This window comes from Lolium perenne, chromosome 4 (genome assembly GCF_019359855.2).
Source record: "Lolium perenne isolate Kyuss_39 chromosome 4, Kyuss_2.0, whole genome shotgun sequence".
In the NCBI taxonomy this organism is placed as follows: domain Eukaryota; kingdom Viridiplantae; phylum Streptophyta; class Magnoliopsida; order Poales; family Poaceae; genus Lolium; species Lolium perenne.
The window spans coordinates 124,260,828-124,278,625 of NC_067247.2; the positions used below are offsets into that span (position 1 = coordinate 124,260,828).

Consider the following 17,798-nt stretch of genomic DNA (forward strand, 5'->3'; position numbering starts at 1 on the left):
ATACTCTTCGAACACGGCAATCACGGCTCGGCAAAACCTGTACATGGCCTCAAGACAGGTGCTCTCACCCATTCGAAGATACTCATCGAATATATTCGCATCCATTCCATATGAGAGCATGCGAATAGCCGCGGAGCATTTTTGGTAGGAGGTGAAGCCTAACGCACCTGTTGCATCGCGCCTGCATTGGAAGTAGGGGTCGTAGTTTCTGACGCCCCGTAGAATGACCAAGAACAGGTCCCTTGACATCCTGTATCGGCGCCGAAACATTTTTTCCGGGAAGATCGGATTGGTGAGGTGGAAGTAGTCCTTGTGGAGGCGGGCCTTCCCTTCCATATGTTGCGCGGCAGGTTATTGGAGTGCCCCTTCACAGAGCCCCTGTGCTGCGGCCCGGGGTTAGAGGTGAACTCGTGGATCATGGAGGCCGCAGTAGTTGCCAAAGTCTGCGTCGACTGATCGGACTCCTCGTCGGAAGAGGAGTCGACGACCTCCGCGCGGAACTTGTCCAACATCTGCCACATGTCCATCTGCGTGGGTACAAACTGCGGATCAATGGCCGCGCACGATAGCGCCGAAAACACGAGTAAGAAACCTACCGACGCAATTGACCGAACATGTCGTGGGCGGCGCGGAAGGGCGGCGCAACCGGGAGCGTTTCGCCCGAAAACAGTCGGCAGGTACGCGGCGGAGCCAAGCTCGAGTACGCTCCTGCTCTCGCGCGCGGCAAGAACGGAGCCGATGGCGACTACTGCGGCGCTGCGGCCGGACGGCGGCGGGTGGGGTTGGGATGGTGGCGTCGCACTAGGGCAGGAAAGAAGGGGAACAAGAAGCAAATCGAAGCGGTCGATTTCGCTATCCCTGACATGCGGGACCGGGTAAGAAATGGAGGACGCTCCGCGCGAACACCGAGCATCCGCGGAGACGCAAACCTGGCGGATATTTGGGCCAGGTTTGCGTCTCCGCGGACGGTCCGGTCACTTTACGTCACCCCGCTGGAGCAGGCTCCAGACGCATTTCCGGTCACAGCGGACAAAAACGGTCGCTCAGGGAATGAGCGACCATTTGCGTCGCGCCGTTAGAGATGCCCTTACGCTTACTTATTAAGTCGTCGAAAGAAAAATATTTCTAGTGATCTTTCAGTGGCGAGTCTACTATTTGATCGGGTTCAACGTCGCCATCTGATCGGTCGCATGGGGCATGGCCGTACCCTCGATCCTCGTTCCAAAGCGGTGGGAGTGTGGGACACTTCAGGAGAATATGGGAATTGAGGAGGTCAGTGCCGAACCATTTCTCCTTATTTAAAAAGAATGGCAACGACACAGCTTTTATATTGAAAAGCTAACATGGTCTTTTTCTGGGACTATCAACTACAAAGTAGAATCTGAAAACATGAAAATACATCCACACTTGATCATTCGTAAAGATGAAATTACAGAGAGAGCCTCCACACTGATAAGGCAAAACGAATACGGACAAAAAACAGATTATACAAAGTTAAGCAATGCATCGCCACACCTCCAAATCCCTGCAGCCTCCTTGCCAAACTACTTCTCTCAGCTAGACAAATTCACAAAGATATCTGCAGTCGGTTGTATCATCCTATTGGTCATAGCCTCCTTTTTGCGCTTCATCTGCAGATGAGGATCTGTGGGGAGTAGGAAGATAGACACACATTCTCAGGGAAGGAGAAGATTTATATAGGGATGTTGGATTTATACAGTGTTATCTTGCCAGAATAAATAGGGAATGGGAACCGAGAAACTTCCATGTGGCTGAGAACTAATTTATTGCCACTTAGCGGTGATCAAACATTTATATCGGTCACCACTCACCAGATAAAGAAGGGAAACAAAGAGGTGAATTCTCCAAGTGAGCTGCTATGAGATTACTAATTAGGAAACAGAAGGGTGCCCCAGACTATGGAGAAGATTATGAAGGAATTCACGTTACAAAACTGAGAGTGTAACAAAAAATAAAATGATGATGTGGCATAGTAGCATTGGTTGCAAAATAGGGAGGTGATGTGGCATGTTTGCATGTTGAGAGAAATCAATTTAGTGGATCAACCTTCGATGAACCAAAATCTCTCAAAAAAAAGTGACGGACCCCGGAGAGTATCTGAATTTCCTCCAGTAGTTTTGTTTTGGGAAATAAAACTTATCTCTACCTACTACACAAATCTTAGTGAAATAAATACTTCTTCCGTTTCTATTTAGTTGTCGCAGCTTTGGTCAAATTTGGTCAAGATACACATCGTTCTAGTGTGTAGGTTTGCCCATTTTGGAAAAAAGCTGCGATAAATAATTTGGAATAGCGTACGCAAAGCTGACACCAAACTTAGAAACTACATGGAATTGCGGAAAATTCAGAGTTTCAGCTGCAGTAGTTCTCCAAGATCAACCATACAACCATTTGGTTTTAGAGTACAAAACATAGCTCCAGCAGAAATAGCAGGGGCCAGCATTCCCTTCCACAACAAAGTAGAAACTAACACTGATCACTCGTAATGATATGAACCCTCATCTTAAGCTCCTTCCGGTTGTTCTTCAGCTCAAATAGACAGATATCTCCGGCGTGCAGACAGTTGTCACGGACAAATTTGCGCCAGCCACCATGGAGCACACGTCTCCTACCACTCCATATACGTAGCTTGGTGTGCCATATCTTCCGCGCACGCTGGAGCAAAATAGTTTGCTCTTTGTTTGGAAGATATACAGAAGCATATTGTGCACCAAATTCCTAGTATTTTACATATATAAGCAATTTACGATGACAAGTCGACCACTCATGTTAATAACATAAAAAAACTTCCATTTAGGTATACATAGTTATCTGGTTCGAGAAAATATGCATTTCATTGATTCGGTTGCAAAAGTAAATTCAAACCAAATATCTTCAAATCTGCTTGTAAATTGGAGACAGTTGGCAATAAAATATTATGAACACTTAAACAAAAGGCTTAAGGGCAAATCAAGTATGCATGAAATGGAACCTATAATCTCTACTATTGTACTCCATTGCTGAAAACAAAGGTAAGTTTGACCAAGTTTATAGAAAAACTATCAACAATTATAATACTATGTATCTATAATATGAAATATATTTCAGTGTATCTAATGATATTGATTTGACATTTTGTAATATTTTTGCCAAATTTTACATTGTTTGACTGGAAAAATTTATGCAGGAGCAAAAAGGGCCGAGGGACATATTTGAATATTTTTGCCAAACGTGCAGTAACCCCCCCCCCCCTCTTTCTGTAAAATCAAGATTGTAACCTCTTAGGAGCCGTGTAACAAATTCTATCTTTCCAATGAAATGCAAAGAGTCCTTTGTGTTTTCTCGAAAAAAAATGCACTTTCTTTTCAGGACTGGGGGAGCCTACTCTGTCACTATCCTCGGTTTACACACTCCCACCTCCCCCACAAAACTGCATAAAGAAAATCCAAGGAAAACAGGCTTAAACTAGACAAAAAAAGCTGTTAATAAGGATCCCAAACATCCTTGGATGAATAAATTATTCTATGACAGATGACCACAAGATAAAATGCCTTTCACTAGTAACAATAAAATGCCTAAGATAACTGAGCTTACCAGGACGTAACGCCCATTGACACCAGCACTGGTATTGTTCATGATTGCAACATATAGGGGTGCTTCCAATTGGATGGGTTGCAATTTATCTTCAATTATACTCTGTTGCAATGGAGATAGACAGCTATTTTGTGCTAGTATGTAGGGCGGCACAAAAGGACCTGCATGCGTGTTGCTTTCTGCGCGCAGTAGATGAACCGTAAACGTGAACCTTCTCCCATTCTTTGCTGGTACAAAGATACAGATATCTCCCTCCTCCACATGATTTTCACAAACAAAATCACACCACTCCCCCTAATCTTGTGCATACTTGCATTTTTCGTCTTGTAGAACCTGGGGTGCCATTTCTTCTTCACACCCCCTCTCTGAAGTGTGACAGATGCACTTTCATGGGGAAAGTGTAGAACTGCGTATTTCTTAGAGAAGGTCTGATTACAAATGGGACAGGATGAGAACATTTGATGACATTAACAAACAAACAAACAGACAAGAACATAAAACTCAGTCCAGATATAGTTTCAATAATCAAGAAATAAAATTCATTTATTTAATTGCTAATATTGGGCCATTAGAACATGAAGATGACGTAGTTTCCCTCTAACGTTGAAAACAAAAATAACCTCATAATTCTAGAGAGGACTGATGAAGAACTCAGAAAATCTACCAGAGAAGAATGCGTTGGTTCGACACTGGACTTCTTCATGATAGCCACGAATGCAGGAGTTCTGGGTTGAATGTTCCCGAGAAGCATAACAACTTTCTCCTTTTGTTCTTCAGTTAAATAACTCCTAAGTGACAACACATAATCATGCTCGGGAGGCGTTTGAACATCATCCGACTCAGAAGAATCGCACTCCAAAGCACTATCTTCTCCTAAAATTTCATAGGTAAAAGAAACAATAAGTAACCCACCCGTCTTCTTCTAATATGCATGTGTTCGAGAACAAAAAAGTAATTAAAGTTTGATGCATATGTGCATGTAGCTTAACAACAAAAAATTGACCCATTTTTGTTGACAGAAATGTAACTTAACAGTTAACACTATAACCTGATTCCTTATTTGCAGAGGATATAGAAGCCGTCTTTGTAATACTTCTAATGTGGCTTGAATGCCCTCTTTGGCATCCATCTAATCTTCCACTTTCTGACAACTCATTACATTGAAATAAATTTTCACATAAATAAGAAAAAAATATGAATCGGAACGGAAGAACTTAGGTCATACGGACATACCGTCAGACTGTTCCTCCTTAACACGCACAGTTGAGGTCATCTTTGGTCCTAGCAAATCATTATTTGAGCAAAGAACAGGACTTCCATCTGAGGGGTGATCAATACTCCCTTTGCGAAGCACATGGATCACCACTGTGAATGTTGTTCCGTTGCTATTCCTCATTGGTTGGAAGAGGCAGAGATCTCCCTCCATCAAATGATTGTCACGGACAAAGTTACAGCCATACAGATTGCACCGACCTCCGTCTTGTCTGACAAGTAATTTGCAGTGCCAAGTCTTGCTCTGCCTGGCCAGCTGGAGTGTGATAGTTTGACTTTTGTGTGGAAAGTAAGTGATAGTGTAATCCTTAGGAATTACCAAATTACAAAATGTACATCAGGTAGCACAGTTGTAAGTTTTACTCGAACAAGATTGCAATAAAAGAGGAATTCACTCATACGAGGACTGGAAAGCAAGACGAAGTATTAAGACTGCAAGAATTCACCAAGTACACAGAATCTTTTATGATTATGTGTCTTCAGATGTATTTTTTCCAAAAGTATCTTTTGAAGCTTTATTAGAAACAGAAGCAATGCTGAGTTTCCTAATCAGTATTCAAATGACCAATATATAGGAATACAGGCAATAAAGAGTTCATGTAGAATTGAGACGTTTAAACTGAGGTACCAGGTCAGGATATGGTTTCACATTGGGGTTGTTCATCATAGCCACAAGCAGAGGCATCTTTGGTTGAGTTTCCTTGACAAGTGCAACTATGTTTGCTTCCTGCTCTTCTGTTACATAGCATTGCCCTGATAAGACATAAAGAGGCTTCGAGAGTGTGTGATCATCCGACTCAGAAGGACTGTCTTCTCCTGTATACAAGAGTTTTCAAGAGTAAATGCAACTGTAGATAAAACATCATCTTAGAACACGATGCAAAGGTACAAGTTAGCTGGCAAACCAACCTGAAAAATCCTCAGATGAAGAGGATGTTGCGTCTGTCCTTGCCCATTTTCTACAATGGCCTGAGCTACGATTTTGGCATCCATCTGACCCCCGACCCACTGACGAACGAGTATTGTGATCGCTCGAACTGCTTGACATGTCTGCATAATTTTTGCTTCGTTCTTGATTACTAGTATCGCTCTCAATGCCAGCACAGGATACCCTTTTCTCACAACCACCAAAATCAAAGACCGCAACCTTGAAGCGAGATCTTCCATGGTACCGGAACATCAACGAGTCTTTCTCCACTATGTTATTGGCATCAACAAACACCTCCCATCCAGACTGAAGGATTGTTATGTCCTTGTGCTTGGTAACTCCAACATCATACACTTTACCATTGGGGCCTTCTAGTTCGATGGTTCCTGGCATCTTTCGTACAAAATGGTTCCCAAACCTCTCTGGTATGACCTGCAGTAACAGAAGTAAAATTTGAAGAATTCTTTTTTTTTTTGGGAGAGTTAACTGTAGACAAAAGGTAAATTTCCCTAAAATTGGTTCCAATGAATAAGATAAGGTGCTTGAATGAGGCCTTATTTTTACAAATGCCATATTAACTGCGAACGAGCTTATCAGGCTTTTTCTCGAATTTTTGTTCATCCGCCTGACGAAACGCGTGACCTTCCCATGTAGATGGTTCCAGTACCTCTTGCAGCCCTCGCAAGAATTCCTCATCTCGCACTTTCTATACCCTCTACAGCTATTTTAACAAAAATAATGAAATTAGTTTACCCTGAGAGACCAAGACTACTCAATAGTCAATGCTCTTCGAGTTATACTACTTGAGCTAAAGAACCGCAACTAGAGAAAATGCACATAAAGGAAATAGAAATGGACAATCATGGATTCATGGCTATGCAACAGACGGAAAGAAGGTCTAACTTAGTTACTAGTACTAACCTGCAGTCTAGCAGGCTTGGCGGAATATAAAGGGAGTAGTTCAGCTAGCACCCACACTCTGCGCACCCACACTCTGTAGTCACCATTCCAGATGCCCTGGAGCTGGAATGAAGAACCAAGAAGTCGTAAGGAGACGAGGAAGGCGGAGGAGACTAGGAGAGGGGCCTCCAGTGTGGAGCCGTTCAGCCGTTTGGTATTCCCGTATAAACCGAGGACAGATGCAAAAAATCAGAGGGGCGTAAATATGCACGCCATGGTGCCCTGAGTTGTCATCTCATCCTCTGCTGCTCCGACGGGACACTGTGTCATACTGTTGTATTGTGATCCAAATTCATATACTAAAGGGAGGCTAACTTCTGACGAGCGGAGCGAGGCACGTCGCTGGAGGCTTGGGCCGATACGGATCGTTGGCACCGCCTATATATACATCTTGTAAGCCGCCGGCTAGGGTTTATCAGATTATAAGATAACTCATGGCGTTTGTAAACACCTCCCGATATAGTGAAGTTTTGCTGGCTGGCGTCCGTGGTTTTTTCCCCTTCTGTGTTGGAAGGGATTTTCCACGTTAAATCTTGTGTCCTCTGCGTGTGTTCTTGTTTCGTTCTTCGTTATTTGCTTGTCGCTTTTATAACAAGTGAAGTTCGATCTACCGCAGCTGGATTATACCACGAGATTTTCTCTGTGGCAAGTGAAGGGCGATACTTACCCAATCTTCTGATCTGGATGAAGCTCTTGATGGCTTTGGCAAGAAAGATGCCAAGACCTGGACCGACGATGAAAAGAGGAAAGACCGTAAGGCTTTTTCATTAATTCAGCTTCATCTATCCAACAATATCTTGCAGGAAGTGCTGGCTGAGAAATCCGCAGCGGCGCTGTGGTTGAAACTGGAATCGATCTGCATGTCCAAAGATCTAACCAGTAAGATGCACGTGAAGATGAAGTTGTTCTCGCACAAGCTGCAAGAAGGTGCGTCAATGATGAATCATCTATCGATCTTTAAAGAGATCGTTTCTGATTTGCTGTCCATGGAGGTAAAATATGATGATGAGGATCTAGCTCTTATACTGTTAGTCTCGTTGCCTAATTCTTTTGCGAATTTTCGAGACACCTTGTTATACAGTCGTGATGAACTAACCCTTGCCGAAGTTTATGAGGCCCTCCAGCAGAGGGAAAAGATGAAATCTATGGTGCAGGCAGAGGGTTCGTCATCTAAGGCAGAAGCACTGCAGGTCCGAGGCAGGACCGAGAACAGAAACAACAACTACAACAACTACAACAGAGATAAGAGCAAGACCGACAGAGGTCGCTCAAAGTCCAAGGGACGAGATGGTAAGTTCTGCAAGTATTGTAAGAAAACTAGCCACAATATTGATGATTGCTGGAAGTTGCAGAACAAAGAGAAAAGAAACGGTACTTAACAAACGAAAAACAAATCTGAGGGTGATGGTAAGGCTGCTGTTGTTTCCAGTGATAATTCTGATGGCGGTTGCCTAGTTGTTTTTGCTGGTTGTGTTTCTGGTAATGATGAGTGGATTCTTGATTCTGCATGTTCGTTTCATATCTGCTGTAACAAAGACTGGTTCAGTTCTTATGAGTTTGTGCAGAGTGGAGATGTTGTGCGTATGGGAGATAACAACCCACGTGAGATCGTGGGCATTGGCTCCGTTCAGATCAAGATGCATGATGGCATGACACGCACTCTGACAGATGTGAGACACATACCTGGCATGGCCAGAAATCTGATCTCTCTCAGTACCCTTGATGTTGACGGGTACAAACACTCCGGTTCTCGCGGAGTTCTGAAGGTATCAAAAGGTTCTCTCGTTCACATGATTGGTGATATGAATTCTGCAAAGTTATATGTTCTTAGAGGTAGCACTTTGTCTGGTATTGCTGCTGCTGTTATTCCTGATGAACCTGGTAAAACTAATCTGTGGCATATGCGTCTTGGACATATGAGTGAACATGGCATGGCAGAATTGCACAGGAGAGACCTGCTAGATGGCTGCAATTTGAGTAAGTTTGAGTTCTGTGAGCACTGCATTTTTGGTAAGCATAAAAGAGTTAAATTCAATGCTTCCGTTCATACCACTAAAGGGATTTTAGATTATGTGCATGCTGATGTGTGGGGACCTTCCCGCAAGACTTCTCTTGGTGGTGCAAATTACATGCTTACTATCATAGATGATTACTCCAGAAAAGTGTGGCCTTTCTTTCTGAAACATAAATCTGATGTGTTTGATGCTTTTAGAAAGTGGAAAGTTATGGTAGAGAAGCAAACAGAAAAGAAAGTTAAATTGCTTCGTACTGACAATGGCATGGAGTTTTGTTCTACTGTTTTCAATGATTATTGCAGCGACGAAGGCATTGTCAGGCACCACACCATCCCATATACTCCTCAGCAGAATGGTGTGGCGGAGAGGATGAACAGAACCATCATCTCCAAGGCTCGCTGCATGTTGTCCAATGCTGGTATGCATAGACGTTTCTGGGCTGAAGCAGCCTCCACCGCCTGTTACTTGATAAACAGGTCACCTTGTATTCCGCTTGATAAGAAAACTCCTATTGAGGTATGGTCTGGTTCACCTGCTGATTATTCACAGTTGAGAGTTTTCGGTTGCACTGCTTATGCTCATGTTGATAATGGAAAGCTAGAGCCTAGGGCTGTTAAGTGTGTGTTTCTTGGTTATGGTTCAGGAGTTAAGGCATATAAGTTATGGAATCCTGAAACTAAGAAAGTTTTGCATAGCAGGAATGTAGTCTTTAATGAGACTGTCATGTTTTATAAGAGTTCATCTACAGATGTTACTGATGCTGTTGATTTTTCTGATAATTCTGATGATGAGCAACAGAGGATCAGCGTGCAGGTGGAGCACGTGGAGGAGAAAGAAAATGATGTTGCTGAAAATGATAACAATGTGGTTCAGCACTCACCTTCTGTTTTGCAGCAAACAAATGGTTCCATTGCTGCTGATAGACCGAAGCGTAACAAAGGTCCACGTCCTCGTTTAATTGAAGAATGTAATCTTGTTCATCATGCTTTGAGTTGTGCTGAACAGGTGGAGCATGATACTGAACCTGCTACATATACTGAGGCCGTTGCATCCGTTGACCGCGTGAAGTGGATTTCTGCTATGCAAGAGGAGATGCAATCGCTTGACAAGAATGGCACATGGGATGTTGTGCCCTTGCCTAAACAAAAGAAGGCTGTCCGCTGTAAGTGGATATTTAAAAGAAAGGAAGGTTTGTCTCCTAATGAGCCTCCAAGGTTTAAGGCAAGGTTAGTAGCAAAAGGTTTCAGCCAAATTCCAGGTATTGATTATAATGATGTATTCTCTCCGGTTGTGAAGCATAGTTCCATTCGTGCATTCTTTGGTATTGTGGCTATGCGTGATCTTGAGCTTGAGCAGCTAGATGTAAAGACTGCTTTTCTGCATGGTGAGCTTGAGGAGGAGATATACATGGACCAGCCTGAAGGTTTTGTTGTGCCTGGTAAGGAGGATCTTGTTTGCAAGTTGAAGAGGTCCCTTTATGGTTTGAAACAGTCTCCAAGACAGTGGTATAAAAGGTTTGATTCGTTTATGCTTGCACATGAGTTTAAGAGATCTAAGTATGATAGTTGTGTTTATATCAAGTTTGTTAATGGATCACCAATATACTTGCTGTTATATGTTGATGATATGTTGATTGCTGCCAAGAGCAAGAAAGAGATCACTACTTTAAAGTCACAGTTAAGTAGTGAGTTTGAGATGAAGGATCTTGGTGCTGCTAAGAAAATACTAGGTATGGAAATTACAAGAGACAGAAAATCTAGTGTGTTATTTCTTAGTCAGCAAAATTACATTCAGAAAGTTCTTCATCGTTTTAATATGCATGATGCAAAGTCTGTTAGTACACCAATTGCTTCTCACTTCAAATTGTCAGCATTGCAATGTCCTAGTACTGATGAAGATATTGAGTACATGTCTCGAGTTCCATATTCTAGTGCTGTTGGTTCTTTGATGTATGCCATGGTTTGTTCTCGTCCTGATTTATCATATGCTATGAGTTTGGTTAGTCGATACCTAGCTGATCCTGGTAAAGAACATTGGAGAGCTGTTCAGTGGATTTTCAGGTACCTTCGTGGCACATCTAAAGCTTGCTTGAAGTTTGGCAAGACCGGTGAGGGACTCGTAGGCTATGTGGATTCAGATTTTGCTGCCGATTTGGATAAGAGAAGATCCCTCATAGGTTATGTGTTCACTGTTGGTGGATGTGCTGTGAGTTGAAAGGCATCGTTACAATCTGTTGTTGCCCAATCTACGACCGAAGCAGAATATATAGCAATTAATGAAGCTGGCAAAGAGTCTGTTTGGTTGAAAGGTTTGTATGCTGAGCTTTGTGGAGATGATTCTTGCATTAACTTGTTTTCTGACAGTCAAAGTGCAATATACCTTACTAAAGATCAAATGTTCCATGAGAGGACAAAGCACATTGATATCAAGTACCATTATATTCGCGACATTGTTGCTCAAGGTAAACTGAAGGTATGCAAGATAAGTACTCATGATAATCCTGCTGATATGATGACAAAGCCAGTTCCTGTTTCCAAGTTTGAGCTTTGCTCGAGCTTGGTTGGTATAACTGTTTAGCCCAAGTGGCTGTTGGCGCCAGCAAGTGTTTTTTCCTTTGTTGTTCAGGAGATTGTTGAAGTTCATGCTACAAGATGGAATTTGTCTCAAGGTGGAGTTTGTTGTATTGTGATCCAAATTCATATACTAAAGGGAGGCTAACTTCTGACTACGCTACGCTTCGGCCCGGTACGGTACGGATCGTTGGCACCGCCTATATATACATCTTGTAAGCCGCCGGCTAGGGTTTATCAGATTATAAGATAACCCACGGCGTTTGTAAACACCTCCCGATATAGTGAAGTTTTGCTAGCTGGTGCCCGTGGTTTTTTCCCCTTCTGTGTTGGAAGGGGTTTTCCACGTTAAATCTTGTGTCCCCTGCGTGTGTTCTTGTTTCGTTCTTCGTTATTTGCTTGTCGCTTTTATAACACATACTTTGGCTGATTTTTAAGTAGAGTAATTGCACAAACAGTTAGGCCATCTTCAACTCGGCTACCTAAATCTGACGGCGCTGGGCTGTCTGGTTGTTGGTAGTTTAGGTGACCATGGGGACACGTGGCTATAACCAACACTCTGTTTGGATCGCGTAATGCATCCAACGCGCGAGCACAACGGAAAATAGAAAAATCACAAAAAAAAATTAAACTAAAGTTCATTAAACTTAGCCCTATTTTAGGCAAATTTACACACCTATCTGGGCTTTAATCAAAAAAAAGTTAGAAACCCTAGGCTAGGGTTTGGGACGCGGTGGCTGCCGGCGCGCCACCTACTCCCAGTAGTAGTCCTCGTCGTTGATGAGGACGACGACCCCGGCGGGGACGCGTTGTTCCTGCTGGACACGCCGGAGGGCGTCGGGGACGCTGGGCGCGCTGGGGACTCTGGCAAGGACGACCACTTCACCCTTTTCCATGCGGAGTGCGGGTCCGGAGGGCTCACCGGCTTGCACAGGCGAGCCAGCCGCGCCGCCTCCTTCTCCCGTTGCTCCACTGCAGCGGCCTCAAGATCTGTCTCGTGCTTGAGGCGGAGGATGTGCTCCTCCTCCTTCTGGAGCGCGGCCTGGCACATGGCCTCCTCCTGCCGCTGCGCCATGGCGAGGAACGCCCACGTGTCGGCATCCTCCTTGGCCTTCCTAGCCTCCTCCTGTAGTGCGAAGGCGCGCAGCACCTCGGCGAGGTGAGGCCATTTTGCCGGCTCCTCGAGGTCGTTGACCTCGCGGGATGCCGCGAGCGCGGCGCGCAACTCGGGGTCATCCTCTCCTCGGGTTGGGCATGTGGCGATGGCGCGGCCCGCGGTGGAGCAGCTGCGGGCTCGTCGATGTAAACGCCGCCGGGGCAGCGGCTTGCCCTCCTCGCCGGCGTGCGAGGCTGCGCGTGAGGCCTCGCCGTCGCTGAGGTGAAGCAGGTGCGTCAGAGCGTAGCGGCTCCACCTCGAACCACAAGTCCCAGTAGGGACTCTGGTCGTTGTAGGAGGGGTCCTCCCGGAGGTCCGCTAAGAGCTACGCGCGCCGCCGCTGGTCTCCACCAGGCGGCTGCGGCCGGTGGCCGGGATTGGCGGCACTGGAACCTGATCTGGGCTCAGGTGCCAGCCGTAGGGGAGGTTCACGTCGCCCCACTGCATTGGGGCGACAGTCTCCCAGAAGATCTGTGCCACCACGACGGTGTGATGACCCACAAGTATAGGGGATCGCAACAGTCTTCGAGGGAAGTAAAACTCAATTTATTGATTCGACACAAGGGGAGCCAAAGAATATTTGTAAGCCTTAACAGCGGAGTTGTCAATTCAGCTGCACCTGGAAATAGACTTGCTCGCAAGAGTTTATCAGTAGCAACAGTTTTATAGCAGTAGCAGTAGTGAAATATAAACAGCAGTGTAATAAAGACAGCAGTAGTGATTATAGTAAACAACAGGATTAAAATACTATAGGCATAGGGATGGATGAACGGGCGCTGCATGGATAAGATAATTCATGTAATAATCAAGACAAGGCATTTGTAGATAATAATAAAACAGTATCCAAGTACTAAATAACCATAGGCATGTGTTACGTTGATACGTCTCAAACGTATCTATAATTTCTTATGTTCCATGCTAGTTTTATGACAATACTCACATGTTTTATACACACTTTACATCATTTATACGCATTTTCCGGCACTAACCTATTAACGAGATGCCGAAGCGCCAGTGCCTGTTTTGTGTTGTTTTTGGTTTCAGAAATCCTACACAGGAAATATTCTCGGAATTGGACGAAACGAACGCCCAGGGTCTTATTTTTCCACGGAGCTTCTAGAAGACTGAAGAGGATACGAAGTGGGGCCACGGGGCGCCGACACCACATGGCCGCGCGGCCAAGGGGGGGCCCGCGCCGCCCTATGGTGTGGGGCCCCTGTGCCTCCTCCGACTCTGCCCTTCCGCCTACTTATACTCTCCGTCGCGAAAACCCTATTACCGAGAGCCACGATACGGAAAAAGTTCCAGAGACGCCGCCGCCGCCAATCCCATCTCGGGGGATTCAGGAGATCGCCTCCGGCACCCTGCTGGAGAGGGGAATCATCACCCAGAGGACTCTACATCACCATGATCGCCTCCGGATTGATGTGTGAGTACTTCATCCTTGGACTATGGGTCCATAGCAGTAGCTAGATGGTTGTCTTCTCCTCTTGTGCTATCATGTTTAGATCTTGTGAGCTGCCTATCATGATCAAGATCGTCTATTTGTAATGCTACATGTTGTGTTTGTTGGGATCCGATGAATATTGAATACTATGTCAAGTTGATTATCAATCTATCATATATGTGTTGTTTATGTTCTTGCATGCTCTCCGTTGCTAGTAGAGGCTCTGGCCAAGTTGATACTTGTGACTCCAAGAGGGACTATTTATGCTCGATAGTGGGTTCATGCCTCCATTGAATCTGGGACAGTGACAGAAAGTTCTAAGGTTGTGGATGTGTTGTTGCCACTAGGGATAAAACATCAATGCTTTGTCTAAAGATATTTGTGTTGATTACATTACGCACCATACTTAATGCAATTGTTTGTTGTTTGCAACTTAATACTGGAAGGGGTGCGGATGCTAACCCGAAGGTGGACTTTTTAGGCATAGATGCATGCTGGATAGCGGTCTATGTACTTTGTCGTAATGCCCTAATTAAATCTCATAGTAATCATCATGATATATGTATGTGCATCTCTATTTGTCAATTGCCCAACTGTAATTTGTTCACCCAACATGCTATTTCTTATTGGAGAGACACCACTAGTGAACTGTGGACCCCGGTCCATTCTTTACATCTGAAATACAATCTACTGCAAACTCTGTTCTTTGTTGTTCTTCGCAAACAAACATCATTTTCCACACCATACGTTTAATCCTTTGTTTACAGCAACCCGGTGAGATTGACAACCTCACTGTTAAGTTGGGGCAAAGTATTTTGATTGTGTTGTGCAGGTTCCACGTTGGCGCCGGAATCCCTGGTGTTGCGCCGCACTACACTCCTTCACCAACAACCTTCACGTGGCCTTCATCTCCTACTGGTTCGATAACCTTGGTTTCTTACTGAGGGAAAACTTGCTGCTGTACGCATCACACCTTCCTCTTGGGGTTCCCAACAGACGTGTGTCTCACGCGCCATCAAGCAATTTTTCTGGCGCCGTTGCCGGGGAGATCAAGACACGCTGCAAGGGGAGTCTCTCACATCCAATCTCTTTACTTTGTTTTTGTCTTGCTTTACTTTACTTTATTTACTGCTTTGTTTGCTTTCTCTATATCAAAAATACAAAAAAATAGTTACTTGCTTTACTTTATTTACTATCTTGTTTGCGTTCTCTATATTGAAAACACAAAAAAAAATTAGTTACTTGCATTTACTTTATTTACCTTTTGTTTATTTCATCATGCTTTCCCTAAGTTCACTTTGAAAGATATACCAGTAGGGCGTGGGTCTATCATTGGAAGAGATAATATAGAAGAATTTTTCACTCATGTTAGTACGGTTAAAGATTTTGAAGATAGACACTTGGCAGAACTTGCTCCTACTTATGAAATTGCTACTGCCTCTTTAGTACACATGTTGGAAGCTAGATTCGTTAATCTTAATCCTATAATGCAACATATGTTTCTTACACTCGGTGATATGGAAGAAGGAGAAAAGAAAGATTTTGTTTTAGAAACCCTTCTTAGAGAATTTGGAGATGTAGCTAGAGAAGCTCGGAAAGTCTTTATTAAACATAAGACGCTTATGTGTTTTACCAATTTTGCAAATACCCTCGAAAAGATGGAAAAAGATAGGCTAAAGTACACTAATAAAACCAATTGTGAGGGGGAGATTAAAGTACCAATACCTCTTAAGCTCATAGGAATGCATGAGGCACTAGAAAAGAATTTTGATTGGATTGTTCCTGAAAATTTATTTGAGGAGGATAGTAAGCCTAAAAGTAATGAAAGGGGAGCCTCTGAAACTTACATAGACAAGATACAATGCATTGTTGAGAAAACTCCTAACTCTAATGTTGATGCTTCATCTCTTTATAATACTTGATTCACACTTTTTGCGCCTACCTGAAAGGCGTTAAAGAAAAGCGCTTATGGGAGACAACCCATTATTTTACTTCTGCACTTTTGTTTTATATTTGAGTCTTGGAAGTTGTTACTACTGTAGCAACCTCTCCTTATATTTATTTTATTGCATTGTTGTGCCAAGTGAAGTCTTTGATAGTAAGGTTAATACTAGATTTGGATTACTGCGCAGAAACAGATTTCTTGCTGTCACGAATTTGAGTAGACCTCTCTGTAGGTAACTCAGAAAAATCTTCCAATTTTCGTGTGTGATCCTCAGATATGTACGCAACTTTCATTCAATTTGAGTTTTTTCATCTGAGCAAGTTAAGTGCCCCTGAAAAATTCGTCTTTACGGACTGTTCTGTTTTGACAGATTCTGCCTTTTATTTCGCATTGCCTCTTTTGCTATGTTGAATGGATTTCTTTGTTCCATTAACTTTCAGTAGCTTTGTGCAATGTCCAGAAGTGTTAAGAATGATTATGTCACCTCTGAATATGTGAATTTTTGATTATGCACTAACCCTCTAATGAATTTGTTTTGAGTTTGGTGTGGAGGAAGTTTTCAAGGATCAAGAGAGGAGGATGATACAATATGATCAAGAAGAGTGAAAAGTCTAAGCTTGGGGATGCCCCCGTGGTTCATCCCTGCATATTTCAAGAAGACTGAAGCATCTAAGCTTGGGGATGCCCAAGGCATCGCCTTCTTCATCGACAACTTATCAGGTCACCTCTAGTGAAACTATATTTTTATTCCGTCACATCTTATGTGCTTTACTTGGAGCGTCTGTATGTTTTTGTTTTTGTTTTTGTTTGAATAAAATCGGATCCTAGCATTATTTGTGTGGGAGAGAGACACGCTCCGCTCATTCATATGAACACTGGTGTTCTTAGCTTTACTTTTAATGTTCATGGCGAAGGTTGAAACTGCTTCGTTCATTGTTATTTGGTTGGAAACAGAAAATGCTTCATGTGGTAATTGGTATATTGTCTTGAATAATTTGATACTTGGCAATTGTTGTGCTCAAATAGATCATGTTTAAGCTCTTGCATCATGTACTTTGCACCTATTAATGAAGAACTATCGTAGAGCTTGTTGAAATTTGGTTTGCATGATTGGTCTCTCTAAAAGTCTAGATATTTTCTGGTGAAGTGTTTGAACAACAAGGAAGACAGTGTAGAGTCTTATAATGCTTGCAATATGTTCTTATGTAAGTTTTGTTGTACCGGTTCATACTTGTGTTTGCTTCAAACAACCTTGCTAGCCAAAGCCTTGTACTGAGAGGGAATACTCTCGTGCATCCAAATCCTTGAGCCAAAAACTATGCCATTTGTGTCCACCATACCTACCTATCATGTGGTATGTTTCTGCCATTCCAAAGTAAATTGCTTGAGTGCTACCTTTAAAATTTCATTCCTTGTCTTTGCAATACATAACTCATGGGAAAATAGCTTAAAAACTATTGTGGTATTGAATATGTAGCTTATGTATCTTATTTCTTATAAGTTGCTTGTTGAGCGGTAACCATGTTTCTGGGGACGTCATCAACTATTACACCTTTGTTGAATATCATGTGAGTTGCTATGCATGTTCGTCTTGTCTGAAGTAAGGGTGATTTATCATGATCAAATGGTTTGAGTATGCATATTGTTAGAGAAGAACATTGGGCCGCTAACTAAAGCCATGAATCTTGGTGGAAGTTTCAGTTTGGACATCAATCCTCAATCTCTTATGAGAATATTATCTGTTGTTGAATGCTTAAGCATTAAAGAGGAGTCCATTATCTGTTTTCTATGTTGTCCCGGTATGGATGTCCTTAGTTGAGATCTATCAAGAACGAGAAATCAAATGCGATCTATCTCCTTGGACCTTTGTACAGGCGGCATAGAGGTACCCCTTTGTGACACTTGGTTGAA

General features: G+C 43.3%; 1 pseudogene; it reads right to left on the reverse strand.

Annotated features, from left to right (window-relative positions):
* Positions 1-2,326: 2,326 nt before the first annotated feature.
* On the reverse strand, positions 2,327-6,996 carry LOC127293817 (B3 domain-containing protein Os03g0619600-like; annotated as a pseudogene).
* Between the last annotated feature and the right edge of the window lie 10,802 nt (positions 6,997-17,798).